Raw genomic sequence first — 14,964 nt, 5'->3', positions numbered from 1 at the left:
TCTCGTGACGTCACGCAGTAGATCGCAAGCCACGCCCACGAAGGCGGAGGTCAACTGCGGATTTCCAGGCGGCAAATTCAAAACTCGTCAAATTCATTGCTATGCCCACATCTTTTGATATGGGTTCCAATGGACAATTTTGGTCTTTACTATACGTATTAGCATAACAGATCATGCACAGGAGCACACTTCACTGGGTCTTTAAATCATGTTCACATGGATAGGATACTAAATACATTTGCACACATCTTTTGTCCATATCTTTTTGTTTTGGTGGTCACGCCACAACCGTGCACGTGAATGCATGCATGCGTCAAACATGAGTCATGGTAAGATATCTGGATTTAGAGGTTGCTTTTTCTTTGCACAGGATGAAAGAAAGGCCAAATTAATGGGCTGTGATTTTAGTTTTTTTAAGCAGAGGTTGAGTTCAATCATTTGTACGGCCCTCGGAGGATGTTGTACAAATTGAAAGGAAAAAGGTTCCCCACCCCTGCTGTAAATAATAATAAAAACCCTTGATTTATAACTTAACATCTCTGTCTCCTATTGATCTGAGTATATTATAAAGAACATTCAGTTAATTGAAGGATTATAGCACAGGCCTTTATCAGATGGTATATTACGCTGTTTTTTTTCTGCTTCGAATAGTTCTCTCTTTTTTTACCATACGTGTGTTTGCATCACTGCATATACGTACATCAGGTTTCATAGAGCCAAACATTTCAAGTGCTACTCAACTGGCTTTAGATAGATGGTACTTAACATCATACCTTCACCCACATACACTGAAAAAAAAGGCTGTTGGATTCACATGATTTTAACATGGACATCGGTTGCACATATTAAAAACATGTGTACTCAAAACTATTCCATTATGTTAAAGACACACAACTATGTTATGTCAAAGAAACATGAAATTGTTATGTTCATTTGAATATTTACTTTAATATTAAGTATATTCATTTACCCTATGTTTAACCAACATGACTTAAAGTCCCACTGTAATCCCCTCAATGGACCGCAAAATGACGTCTTCATCTTCTGCCTGCAGGGTGCACAGTCTCAAAAGGAACAGAGTGAGATCTAACGAATCAATACATATATATACCCATTACTAAATCCCTGTTTTTAAAAAGTACATTTGGTCAGATTTCAGTACTTTTAAGCCTCCTTGTTATCTAATATACTCCTGTCTGACCTGATAAAAAAAAATTAATTTCCTGTATCCATTTAAATTAAAAGCCCTCTAGCTTTTCAGTGTAGTCTGGCTATTAAACAAAAAACAGGGATGTTCACATACTTTAGGGTTTAGGGTATATATTATGTGGTGTTTCAATAAATACATATTTTAAAGCCCAACAAAAAAAATCAAAAGGTCAAATATTACTTCTACTGACCACAAACTCTCTCATTGAGGTACACACACAGCCCCTTGAGAAGACAATCCCGGCCTAAATCGACATCATCAACCGAAGTGAAGGGGAATAAGAAAATAAAGAATCTATTTTGCTCAATGAAATGTGTACACTATTGACTCGATGTATAATTTCCTTAAGAAAAATATCAAAAACAAAATATCACAGTCATAAATATCATGAAATCATTTCATTTTCTAATGATGTTATGATTGTAGTTGTGTGCTTGCTTCAAAACGATGCAGAGAAACTATTCCATGCATTTGTTACTTCAAGGCTAGCTTATTGTAACTCTTTATTATCAGGGTGTACCAAAAACTCAGTTAAGTTGCTTCAGCTGATTCAAAATGTATTCACCAGAGCACGGAAAAGGGACCACACTACTCCTGTTTTGGCTCCATAGTGAGAATAACTTTTTATATCAAGTACGAACAACCAGGTTAGACTACATTACATTTAATTTACGTTTTTTTCCAAAGCGACTTAAAATAAGTATTACTGTAATATAAGACTACATATAAGAAACACCCTTATAAACATTTCAACAAACAAAACATTATCACTTTTGTGAAGGAGGCTTTATCGCAGAATGTTTGGCTTTTGCCTCTCACTTTCTGAATCACTTTTGCCTAATAAATCAGAAAATGTGTATATCCCTGCAATTTTTGCAGTATGTAAATGTTATGAATAAATATTGAGAAATTGTCAGACTAATAACAGTTTTCAATTAGTTAAAGATAAAGTTTAAGTTAGTCAAGTAAATCACACAAAACATTTTAATACTCACCATTTACTACAGAGCCTTTGGAACAATGTTCAAAGCAAGGCTGAGGTCAATCTTCTCCACACCAATTACCTATCACAGAAAAACATATTTTAAATTATTTCGTTATTCACACACAAATAAAACAAAAATGTTCTGCTCCTTAAAGGCGACATTTACCATTTAATGATGTACCTTTAGGTTAATATGAACCGACTTTGGCCGAGATGGGCGCCTCCAGTGTAAAAAGCTACAGTAGCCTATACTAATGCAATGAGTACAACTTTGTACGGAGCCATACACATCATCTTCGCGAGCTCATTTCCATTGGTTTCAATGGAGACGTGCACTGCAGCAGCGCGCACCGCTTGTCATGTGACGAGGAACAACCAATCACAACCGAGAAACATCTCAACTTCCGTAAACACAAGTGTACGGCAAATATGGAAGATAAGTTCATTTCATAGCGGGTGGATCGTAACCCTTACTTTAAGATCTGTCCGGCATGCCCCCATATTCATACATGTGCACCGCTGCTAAAATGTAACACAATCATTAATATCCTCCACTTTCCAGTATCAAGTGTCGCTTTCCGGGACACACCCCCACACACAATATTGTGTCTCTGTTTTGATCTGTGTGTATTTACGGTATTTACATGAACACAGAGCGGATCAAAGCAGAGACATAAAAACAGTTTTTTAGGGAAAACACTGCGGTCCCACAGACAATATTGTATCTTTAACAATCAAAACCTTAAATGGGTAAAGATGGTTGCTTAACGCAAGGTAGGCCTACAACCTGCATCAGCGCCCTTAAAAGTCGGCACAAGAGTAGACGTGCAGAGCCGGACCGACGCAGTAAAGTTCTACACCGCCTGACAGCAGGGGGGTATACTACGAAGCAGGATTTTCGCTTAGCCGGCTAACTTCAGGGAAAACTTTGGGTTTCCGGTCCTACGAAGCTGGTTCTCTTTTTAGCAGGCTAGATCTCCATGGTAACTTATGCTGAGTGGCTAACCTGCCCCGGAGCAGGTTAGGTTGCAGGCTAAAAGCTCAACTCAGTGAAAGCACTGCCTGCTGACCAATCAGAGCTCAGTGTGCGGAGCTTAAAGCGATCAAGTCATATTACAGGAGAAAGCAAATACAGAAAAGCTGCCGTTGCAGGAAAAACGGCCGGCAAAAATCACCGACTGTGTGAACGTGAACATTAATAGAATATCACCTCCCATCTTCAGAGCAATCTGACTATTATAACATTAGCGTTAAGAAAGCTTACTTACATATCTGCCACAACATAAGTAACCGGAACAGAGTAACATTAAGTATAGTACAAAAATCACCGATTGTGTGAACGTGAACATTAATAGAAGATCACCTCCCATCTTGAGAGCAATCTGACTATTATAACATTAGCGTTAAGAAAGCTTACTTACATATCTGCCACAACATAAGTAACCGGATCAGAGTAACATTAAGTACAGTACAGTCCGCGGCATATCACATCATAATGTATCATATATTTCCTTATCTGAGTCAGCTGAGCCGTATCTGGCCATGCAACACTTACAGTGTCACATACTGTATGCAGAAGTATTATTTTAAGCAACACATTAAGTTGACGAAACAATCGAGTCAAATGTAATTAAAGTCAGATCGTGTCTTAGACGGGGCAGTGATATCATAAACCTGTTAATGTACGCATTCAAACACTTTTTATTTTACCAGCTGTATTCACCTTGCAGACCTGTGCAGCTATGTGGCTTTTATCCTGGATAAAGTGTTTAAGTCATGGATGTTTAAAGTTTAACTTCTTCATATTTTACGAATATTAAAGTTCACTTTTCATTCAGGAAGTATGACGCTGCGCTGTCAGTACTCTTCTCCATGTTTGTGATTGGTCGAATGCTCCAAATACCACCCCTTTCATGTTAACGCGCATCTAACTAGATAGGACACGGCTGGCTTGAACGATCCACTTGATAACCCGCGTCGTAGTACCGTTTAGTGAGAGCGCGTATGTTTTGGATTAGGCCAACCGGCTAACTCAAACATATCCAGGTTAGGTTGAACCAGCTTCGTAGTACAGGCCTCAGACATGAAACAATCATTTAAAACAAGACGTAGCCTATAGACATGCAAACATGCCGCAAGCTCATCCATCAGCTATGACTCCCCCCTCCCCACTGAGCTCGGTTTAATGTGCATAACTTCGGGCAAGGTTCATAGTTTTAAATATTGTGAATCAAGCAACTGCCGGACTTACGCTCTACAAATACTCACAGTATAAAAACACGCTAAGCACAAGTCAATCAATATAAACTCACCTTATGATTTTCATGGCTTTATCCTAGCTAACAACAGTGAATGACAATGTTTACAAATTGACAGCTGTATTTACGTTGCTCGTTGTAATGGCAAATGTGAACTCTGCTTTTTGCAAACAATGCGTCTTGTGATAATGTTACGCCCCTGACAAGAGTCAAAGTTAGGTGTCATCCTCCGGTACTTTACTCGAGTGAGTCAACAAATGCAACACCTTTCAATAGCACATACAACTTGGCTATTAACACTGTATTTCAATCATGACACTTCTTAATTACCACAATATCATTGATAAGATTATATAATTGACAACATATTACATATAACTGTGTCCATACACAATACACAAGATGGCGGCAAATGCAACACCTTTCAATAGCACATACAACTTGGCTATTAACACTGTATTTCAATCATGAGACTCCTTAATTACCACAATATCATTGATAAGATCATATAATTGACAACATAGGAGAACCCTCACAGAATTATTTAACTAAAATATAAAGACAACATATTACATACACAATACGCAAGATGGCGGCAAATGCGCGCTACGCAGTGTTTGTTCATGTAACCATGTAGACGTTACTACACACATTCTCGGCTATCACACACATCAGCCCAAGCAGATAAAACGTAATAATAACACACTCAATATTTCACACAACCACTTTAAAACACTCCTTACACATGTTATGTTATAGTTTAGCCCAATTTGTTATGGTTTTGTACTATCTACATACCTGATAAAAGGGAAGAGTTTTGACAAGAGTCAAAGTTAGGTTTCATTCTCCGGTACTTTACTCGAGTGAGGAAAGTACCGCGAAACTAGCGCCATATAGATAGAAGAGTTACGACAGCGGAAGTCCAAAAACGATTATCGTCACGTGGTTCATGTAGACGAGGATCGTTCCCCGGAGGTTCATGGCGGGCAATGTGAATGCATTGATAACAGGAGATAGAACTACGATTTTTGGTAATTATTAGTGAATAAAGGTTTTGATTTGCAATATTTATACAACAAATCGATATCTGTATGTATTTACATCAATATGTTTTAAAAAATAAAATAGAATTTGCTAATATTAAGTGATAATATTAGGATTAGTGTGAACAACTAGTTTACATGTTAGGCTAACAGTGCCTTGGTTAAAGAGCCTGTTGCTGTTTATTTATAGCTTTGAATTCTTTAAAACCAATATTATCTCCTTAAACTTGTATGGTAGTCAGGAGCATCACTTTCTAATGTTTATTGATATATTTAGAGGGAGGGGATCTAAAGGAATGCTTCAAAATTCAGATTAGATTAATTTCTACCATTTTCTTAAATTCATGGTAGTTTCAGTAATCCCATGGTAATTGAGGACACAAGTTATCTAAATGACTAATGTCATCTTTATGGCTTTCAGAAAGGACATGAGACCGACAGGTGACTATCAAAGGACTAGCAGCAGCAGCAGCAGCATGATGATGATGATGTTAAATGTGTTGTTTTAGGAACATCCATTGCAAATACATGGAATTCAATAAACATTGAATAGCATATCATGCAGTTTTTCTGTGCCTTTTCCTCCGTGTTGTTCTGGTTTGCTGTGCTGCCTCCTAGTCGCCACCATGGTTTGCTGTGCTGCCTGGGGATGCTCAAATCGCTCCGAGAAAGGAGTACGAATGTACGGCTTCCCCACTGACACAGAGCGGAGGAAAAAATGGCTGGCTCAAGTCAGCAGGAGCAATTTCATGACCAACAGCAAAAAAATATGTGAGGTTATTATATACAAACACTGCATTTGCACTTTTTCACAAAACGAAAACCAGACCATTGGGAAAGCTTAATGTTTTGTTTAATACAAAAAAACAGGGAAAGGCTTGAAAAACACTGAGAGTTGAGACTCAGGGTGCAGGGTGAGGGTCTCAGTGCAGGTATTCAGGCTCCATTGAATCCCCCTCTGGTTCTTGTGCTGAAAGAGGGAGTAACAGACAGGAGAAAGGGTTATACACAGTGCTTGAATTGGGCCGGTACTCACCGGTACGCAGTACCGGCACTTCTGATTTGTACCCATGTGGTACCGGCACTTCTTACTGAGTACCGGCAAGGTGCCGGTACTCAGTAAAATGCCGGTACTCAGCCGCCGGCAATATACGTATATATTGTAAACGCAACGCAGCGCAAATGTGGGTCTGACTCTGCATCACAGAGGGTGACTGGCTGTCTACATGACGTGGCCTGCCGACATTGCCACTTTCATACAGATCATACTAATGCCCTCGATTGGTCTCTGTGTGTCATTCAAGCTCGGGAGGGTGTGTGTTGGTGTATGTGTGGCGCGAGCAAGCGAGAAAGCGCGCGCACCGGTTACGTGTATTGTTGTTAGCATCTGGTGCTAGCTAGCTGCGCTAACGGATATAAGGAGCTTTTTCAACAACAAGGTGGAGGGAGAGTCCTTTGCTGTCAGACTGAGAGGCTGATAACTACAGCTCTGGTGAGGTAAATTACTCTCTGAGTCTTTAGATAGTGTTAACTGTGTTCGTTATTCTCCCGACCAGGAGAGAAGCTTTAAAATAGGAGACTAAATGGAGTCTCTGTGAAAGTTCAATTGGGTACTTTAATTAAAAAAGGCGCGGGTTGGTCACAAGCATGATATTGTTCAGTCAGACAAACAGCTGTGATCTGGCTCTCGTTAGGAAAGAGAAGAGAATGGATCTCTCCTCCGGTGCTGTTTATATATCGTCTGCTGGCTCCTCCCCGCCAGCCGGCTCACCTCGTCTCCAATGTCCGTTATTGCATTTAAACAGAGGATAGGTTCTTTTCACATTCAATATATGCTTAACACGCCGTTTCTCCTCATATTCTCTTTCATCACTTTTCATTTAACACATTCTAAACGCTGTAATCAATACTCTAAACAATACTTCTCGGCTCGTTTGGTTTCCGGTCATTCCGGATGTTGTCACATGCTACTCTCGTCTGTAAACAATAATGTATTCAAATAAACTGTACCTTCATTTAATATTCAGCATGGTAGTATCTCGACATCTATAGTTGTAGTGTTAAATCAGTAGGCTTCGGTTTGCACCACTCCATATAATTTCGCTACTAAATTCACCTCTTCAGGAAATCGTATATTAGCCACATGCTAAATGCTAACCGTAGATGAAGGATTTTCAGAATAAAAGCTTAACTGCTTGTGCACAAGAATTTCTGGTTTTTCAGTATAAAAGAGCATTAAAACTGACGGCATGTTTAAACTACATTTCCCCATTAAAACATTGATTTTAATTTCTAACAGTCCCTCCTTACACACCTAAAAGGTGTGTATAATACTGAAATCAATGAGTTCTTCATCTGAACTTTGCATATTACATATCTCATATTAACAAACATACAATCAAATGGAATGGTTTTACAGCCGGCTTTACAAAAATACAAAATAAATTATTGTCTGTGTTCAAACATAAAAAAATAAACTATCTTGGAATAGTGTAAAGTAAATTGAAATGGATTCACTCCATTTTAGCATTTTATTTTGCTCACTTCTTCACATGATTTCATAATGTAAAGAATCACATCAGCTGGACATTCATTGATCAATCTCATCTCCGAACATCCATATCATTTAAACTAACTCATCATTGTCATCAACATCTGAATACGGGGGTTGGTCGTCTTGTTCTGCTAGCATTTGTAATTATCTCCTCATGAGAAATGTACCCTCCCTCCTTTCATACCATTTAAGGTATGAAAGTAATATGTTCTCTAGAAGGGGCCGTCGTGATCAATCGGTACGTTCTACTCTGGGGTACGGCTTTCTAGACAGTCATTTCTGGGAGAAGATTTTGGTCAGTTACAACAGTTGTAGAGTTTCATCGCTTAAAAGTTCCTTCTCATTACCTTTGGGTGGTCTGTTCTAATGCAGTGATAAAGTCCCTGAAATGGTGTGAGAACCAGTGGAATATCAATAACTCATTATACTAATTTATTTTCAATTCTTGTCTACTTAAATAGCTATGCTAACCCCTTTAACAGAACCTTGGGTGCTAGAGCATGTGATAATTACTCCCTCCTTTAACAAGAACTTTAAAACAGAAGTCATTTCATTAATGGTTTGCAGTTCAATTCAGGAATTTACACCTATGGCAGATATGTTTCTCCTTTAAATAACATCTCTAAAAGTCAGGTCATCACTGATTGAATGGATGACCTTTAGGAGCTGGTGGCGCTTGTCTTTTAAAACTCATACTCTGGTGCCGTGCGCTCCCTCTGAAGCTGCAAGTAAGATTTAAAACATCTGCAGGGTGGGTCGAGCGACCCCTTCTCCCTGAACGATATTTGTTGTAAAATATGCACCATCACAATGAGTGATCCAAGGCCCCCCATGTATTACTCCCAATTATATTAGTTTTTTTAAATTAAAATGTGCAATCTCTCTTTTGTCTTTTTAAAACTCTACATCTTGGACAAAAAACAACTGTTATTTCCACCTTAATCTTCCCTCCTGAGGTAATAACCATGCTACAATGGAGATATCAATACTCTAGATTGGAATACTATCTTTGGCTTGGTACTAGCTCTACCTTTAACATTTTCCATACAAATAAAGATTTGTCTGCTTTTATAGAGTGGTTACTAAAACCATCCCTTTAAACTGTAGGTCTATACTGTAACAAATAAAATCTTACCCAAATTCACACATGAATAAAAAAAACTCTTAAAGAATAATTTGTTCATATGATGAAAAGATTGAATAATATGTTCTACCCTCAGTGTGTTTTTAGGGTTATTTAATAGTTTCCTCTTTCTTACTTTATAAATTCACCAATTGATTAATTCATGGCTAATAAACCTTTTTCTTTACGTATTTCTCGTTGGTGAATAAGTGTGTTTATGTGTAAACTCACTCACTCCCGTTTTCCTTCTCTCCCCCTCTGGTTGTCAAGCCACGACCCCCTCACGTTCTGCCGGACCATGCCAACTCCTCCGTCCTGTCCTCTTCTCCGTCCACCTTCTCCTCAGTCCATCCGCTCTTGGATCCTTCCGCTGTAACTCTCTTCAGTGTCCCATCTGCTTTGCTTTTCATCTCCTCCTTTACAGTCTCTACTTTGTTGCATGGAGGGCGTATTCCGCTCTCATGTCCCACACTCTGCTCTTGTGCTCAAATCTTGTGGCTCAGCTTGGAACTTCATGTCCTGTGGGGGACCGATGAGAGTGTGCCTTTTTATGTCACCTGTAGTTCTGGATTCCTCAGGTGGAGATGGTTCTGGATAAAGTCTTGTCATTGTTGGTTCAGCTCTGCTTCTCTGTCTGTTCGATGGAGGAGGAGGAGTCTTCCGTGGTGAGGTCTTTTGTCTGCTTGGAAGTTGGGGTCGTAGCGTTCTGACAGGCGGAGAGATAGAGAGAGAGAGATCTCGGGACACATTATCTATAGTTAACACACTGAGGTAAAATAAATCCAATCTTTCCCACTCCATTTTCCTAACCATACTATCTTTCTTTGATGTTAAATGTCATCTAAGCCCAGTTAATGTTTTCTAATAATTGTACCATATCACTAAACATTGTTTTCACCCACTGTAACATGTTTACTCCAATTAACTCTTTCAGGAAACCACTTTCTTCCATAAATTTAAATACCTAGATGCTTCAAGGACCACATATTTCACACACTATAAAGGAACGTCTCCATATTTTCTCCATCACTTTAAATCTCACTGTTATTTAGAACATAAGTAACTTTGGTGACTGGAAATATCTGCAATGTCGCCACTATCTGCTAGGAAATTTTGTTCATAGAGTTTGTACGTACAAAGCTGTACTTGTGGGTTAGTAGCCTGTGTCTAACTATCATTTTCAATAATTGTGCTCAGGTCACCGGTCGGTTGTTCATAAACTTAACAGGGGGTGTTTCTGGTACAGACTAAAACATGGATCCAGTGTATTTAGAGATTCCCCTAATCTGTAAATCCCCATCACTTACATATCCCGATCACTTAAACCCACCTCATCATTTGATACAAGAACTGCATATAGGGGGGTGAATCATCTGGATTATAACCGCCTCTTGTTTGGGAACGAGTATTTCTAACTCCTCCTCTTGTTGCTCAGCTGATCTTTTGGCTCTGAGGATAAGTGAAAGTCTGTGAAACACAGCTGGAGTCTTGTTAGTGATGTGGGCATTCTCTATGAGTGAACTAATGGTTCCATGTTTTACTTGATATTGTACTCCCCTTCCAACCAGAAAGGTGCCAAGTGTAATGAGCACAATCAACAATGCTATTCCAACTCTTATCCCTAGGACACCCCACAATTGGTTTGGCTTTGTTCTCGTCATCATCTCTATTTTATCCCTGGTTGTGTCCGTTACAGAATTTAAATAATGAGTCCAAAAATAACATACAAAAAATTGGACTCTTTTTCAGATGTAAAACAAAAAAAATAGGTTTTCACATTAATGTACAATCTATAAAAATCTATAGACAATTTGTCTTTTGAGCTGTTTCTATCTTTATCTTATTTCTATTTATTGTTTTGTTCCAGCTCTGCCAAATCAGTCCTAACTCCCAATAATGTTCTGGAAGTCGCCAGTGAAAGGTGACAATGTGTGAGGTTGTGTCAATTTGCTCCTTTTTCTTTACCTTTAAACCGGAGCGCGTGTGAAGTTTGTTACAACTTTTCAGGCTTCCGTCCACCGGGGATGAGCCCACTGTCTTTTGTGAACATTCACCCTCACCCAATCACCTGGCCGAACAGGAGTCTCTTCTGGTGTCTCGTCTGGTATCTCTGTAGTTTTCCTAGCCTGCTGTGTAGACAAAACTTGCATAATATTACTCAGAGTTCTGACATATTCATCCACTTCTATTTGTCTAATATCTAAAACTGGACCACTCCCTCCTTGGAGAAGGCCCAAGCTTTGGCATACCTCTTGTTGTTATGAGACCTATTGTCAACTACATGTTATTATTTATTAACTACGTCACTGAAATCATCATATCTGTATAATCATGACACTCCCTCCTTTGAGCATAACATGCTCAATTAATATTGCAATGATTACCCTATTATGAACAGGACATGTAAAACCCATAACGTTGCATTAAATAAATATAAATTCTCCGTGTACCCACAAGGCGTACAAAAATATCATATGATGTATGGCTTTCTGATGGCATAAATGCATATTCACAAAACATTTCCCATTAGCACTTCTAATAGTTTACTTGTCTCAATAATGGCTTTTGTCATGGTATTATGCATCATCGTTGCTGCGAAAAACAATACCCCTGGTGTCGCTAATGCGTCTCGATAACTTTAGGATTAGAGGATTGGTTGACAATGCTGAACTAACATATGATAAAATAATCTGTCTCCAAACTGGAGGGAAAATATGAACTATTCTCACAGAGAGTGACCTGCATGAAGGGCTGGTGCCCCTCACTCAAATGAGATATTGCCTTACGCACTACACTATAAATCAGTAAAGTTACTCAAGAATAAATAAATAAAGACTGATTCTTGAAACTGTTGTAAAAACCCTACAACTTCTTCATCAGTGTTATGTTATTTAATCTGCGGCTCATGCCTTAAAACAGACACTTCAGACCGATTATAAAATTGTGTTTATGAGAAAAATGTAATCTGACTCCATAAATCACATAATTGTTTGATTAAAAACTGCACTTCTGGCTAAGAATAAATGAAGTTCCCCTTTAAACACAGCCCCGGTCTTCTGACGGGGTCTATCTATGTACTGGCTGGAAAATGTTGGGCCAGTCTCTGTCGCTCCGTCACATCTTGACCTCACTAGTTGTGTGGACACAATAGTTTTCTGTGTGGGGGAACAACATCACTTGTAATCTGTATCCTTCTCATAATTACAAAAATAGTCTGCTAAATGTTCTACTCTGCTACTTCTAATTGGTGGATGCTCTGTGTAAATGCAAATTCAAAGCAAAAGGAGCAAATTGAATTTGCATTTCACGAAATGGCGATTGCCCTGTCTTTGTTTTTCCACATGTGGGGTGTAAACAAGATGGCACCCGATTATTTCGCACTCTGACCTGTAGACAAAGATATTTGTCCATGCGGCTCTCAGGTGGGAGTTTAAACAATGGCGAGGTGATCTTTAAACGAACCGTAACAAAGTAAACCACTGGTGTGGTATTATAAACCCTGAAATACAAGCCAAAACAACACTTAGTTTAAAATAACAACATTTCTATCTAGTTTACTATGAAAAAAGATGGGCTTTATCTTATTGATATCATCACTTAAAGTTAGGAACCCTTACGCACTAGCTATAAACCTGTTCACGTAATATTTGACTTTATAGTCGACTATGGGCTTTATCTTATTAATATCATCACTTAAAGTTAGGAACCCTTACGCACTAGCTATAAACCTGTTCACGTAATATTTGACTTTATAGTCGACTATGGTTAACTGTTGCCATTTGGACACGCCAAACTGGGACTAATATGGAGACCTATCAGCCACTGATAATAGACCGTCGTCTTATTACTGCACTGCTGTTGTAATTCCGATTACCGTAACCCACCCGCAATATCTTTTTTAAACAGAACAGTTTTAACCACTGATAAAGGCTTAGACCTTAACCAAGCCTTTCTTGAAAAGGACTTTCTTTAAAGCACTGACTTCGGTCTTAACCCTGAGTTGATTCACTATGCCCCGCTGGTTTTCACTTACTCGGCCCTTAACCGATTCGCTATGTCTCCAGATCTTAACAAAAAATCGTCAAATGGGCTATATACCCTTACGTCATAGGCTAAATAACTATTAACGTAACAAGAGACACCTATGTGAAAGCAGCAAGGCACCTATCCGAAGTACAATGTCCACACACTATATATTTAAAATTCAACACCCACACGTGGTTAATAGCATGCAGGGTTAATGGAACAAAAGAAAGTGTGAACTCACCCTGCTTGTGACAAAACAACGCCTCGTGGTTTTAGAGTGATTATTTTATCAATTTGGGTTGTTTTAACATTAAAATGCACAGCTATTTTCAGGATCAGCCGGCTGCCGTCAAACAGACAAATCTAACTTTGCCTAGTTTAACTAGTGAAGAATCTTTGTCATAACAGGCATCTTCTTACCGATTGATTTGAGCTCTTGTGTGTCGAATGGCTGCAAGCGTCTCCAGGAAACAGCCAGTTGGTTTTCTCTCCTCGGTCAGCGAGATCACGTCAGGGAACTCACCAGATTGTTAACTGTGTTCGTTATTCTCCCGTCCAGGAGAGAAGCTTTAAAAGGAGACTAAATGGAGTCTCTGTGAAAGTTCAATTGGGTACTTTAATTAAAAAAGGCGCGGGTTGGACACAAGCATGATATTGTTCAGTCAGACAAACAGCTGTGATCCGCTCGTCGATAGGGAAGAGAAGAGAATGGATCTCTCCTCCGGTGCTGTTTATATATCGTCTGCTGGCTCCTCCCCGCCAGCCGGCTCACCTCGTCTCCAATGTCCGTTATTGCATTTAAACAGAGGATAGGTTCTTTTCACATTCAATATATGCTTAACACGCCGTTTCTCCTCATATTCTCTTTCATCACTTTTCATTTAACACATTCTAAACGCTGTAATCAATACTCTAAACAATACTTCTCGGCTCGTTTGGTTTCCGGTCATTCCGGATGTTGTCACATGCTACTCTCGTCTGTAAACAATAATGTATTCAAATAAACTGTACCTTCATTTAATATTCAGCATGGTAGTATCTCGACATCTATAGTTGTAGTGTTAAATCAGTAGCTTCGGTTTGCACCACTCCATATCATTTCGCTACTAAATTCACCTCTTCAGGAAATCGTATATTAGCCACATGCTAAATGCTAACCGTAGATGAAGGATTTTCAGAATAAAAGCTTAAAAGCTTAACTGCTTGTACACAAGAATTTCTGGTTTTTCAGTATAAAAGAGCATTAAAACTGACGGCATGTTTAAACTACATTTCCCCATTAAAACATTGATTTTAATTTCTAACAATAGTTAAATTAGTTTAAGTTATCTCAGTGGGTCTCAAACGGTTCGGTCACCATTTATGTAAACACATATTTCCATTTGAGGGGGTAGTGATTAGTAAAATATGCATGAATAATACAAACAAAATGTTAACTAGGTGAAAAAAGGTAAGATAAACTTGTTGAGAGCTAGAACTAGTCTTTGCTGTTGCCTCAAAGAGGAGCAGGGGGGAGAGGAGGGAGACAGGAGAGGCCGATTCAGGAGCCCAGACACACTCACAACTATAAATGAACCAAAAACAAATAAATAAACAAGTTTCAATGTTTTTTCATATTGGATATTGTATGTTATTGGTTATGGCCATGTACTTATGATTTTATGATTATTTAAATGTATACATTTTTGTTTCATATGGGTGTAGTCTCTTTATTTCACCCTCAAAATGCACCAGATTGATGCATTTAAGTACAACATTTTAAAAA

The 14,964-nt window shown here is 38.7% G+C and overlaps 1 long non-coding RNA gene across 2 annotated transcripts; it reads right to left on the bottom strand.

The window, feature by feature from the left end:
- Positions 1–6,332: 6,332 nt before the first annotated feature.
- On the bottom strand, positions 6,333–14,204 carry LOC307037925. Of its 2 annotated transcripts, none has more exons than XR_013807826.1 (3): positions 13,620–14,204; positions 9,405–11,302; positions 6,333–6,466 (listed from the first exon to the last, which is right to left on the bottom strand). It is a non-coding gene; the product is annotated as an uncharacterized lncRNA (long non-coding RNA). The 2 variants fall into 2 exon arrangements; XR_013807827.1 differs by having other exon boundaries at positions 9,409–11,302.
- Between the last annotated feature and the right edge of the window lie 760 nt (positions 14,205–14,964).

This window comes from Notothenia rossii (genome assembly GCF_949606895.1).
Source record: "Notothenia rossii genome assembly, chromosome: 4".
Taxonomy (NCBI): domain Eukaryota; kingdom Metazoa; phylum Chordata; class Actinopteri; order Perciformes; family Nototheniidae; genus Notothenia; species Notothenia rossii.
The sequence above is the reverse complement of the archived record's forward strand: the minus strand, read 5'-3'. Positions and strand labels throughout refer to the sequence as shown.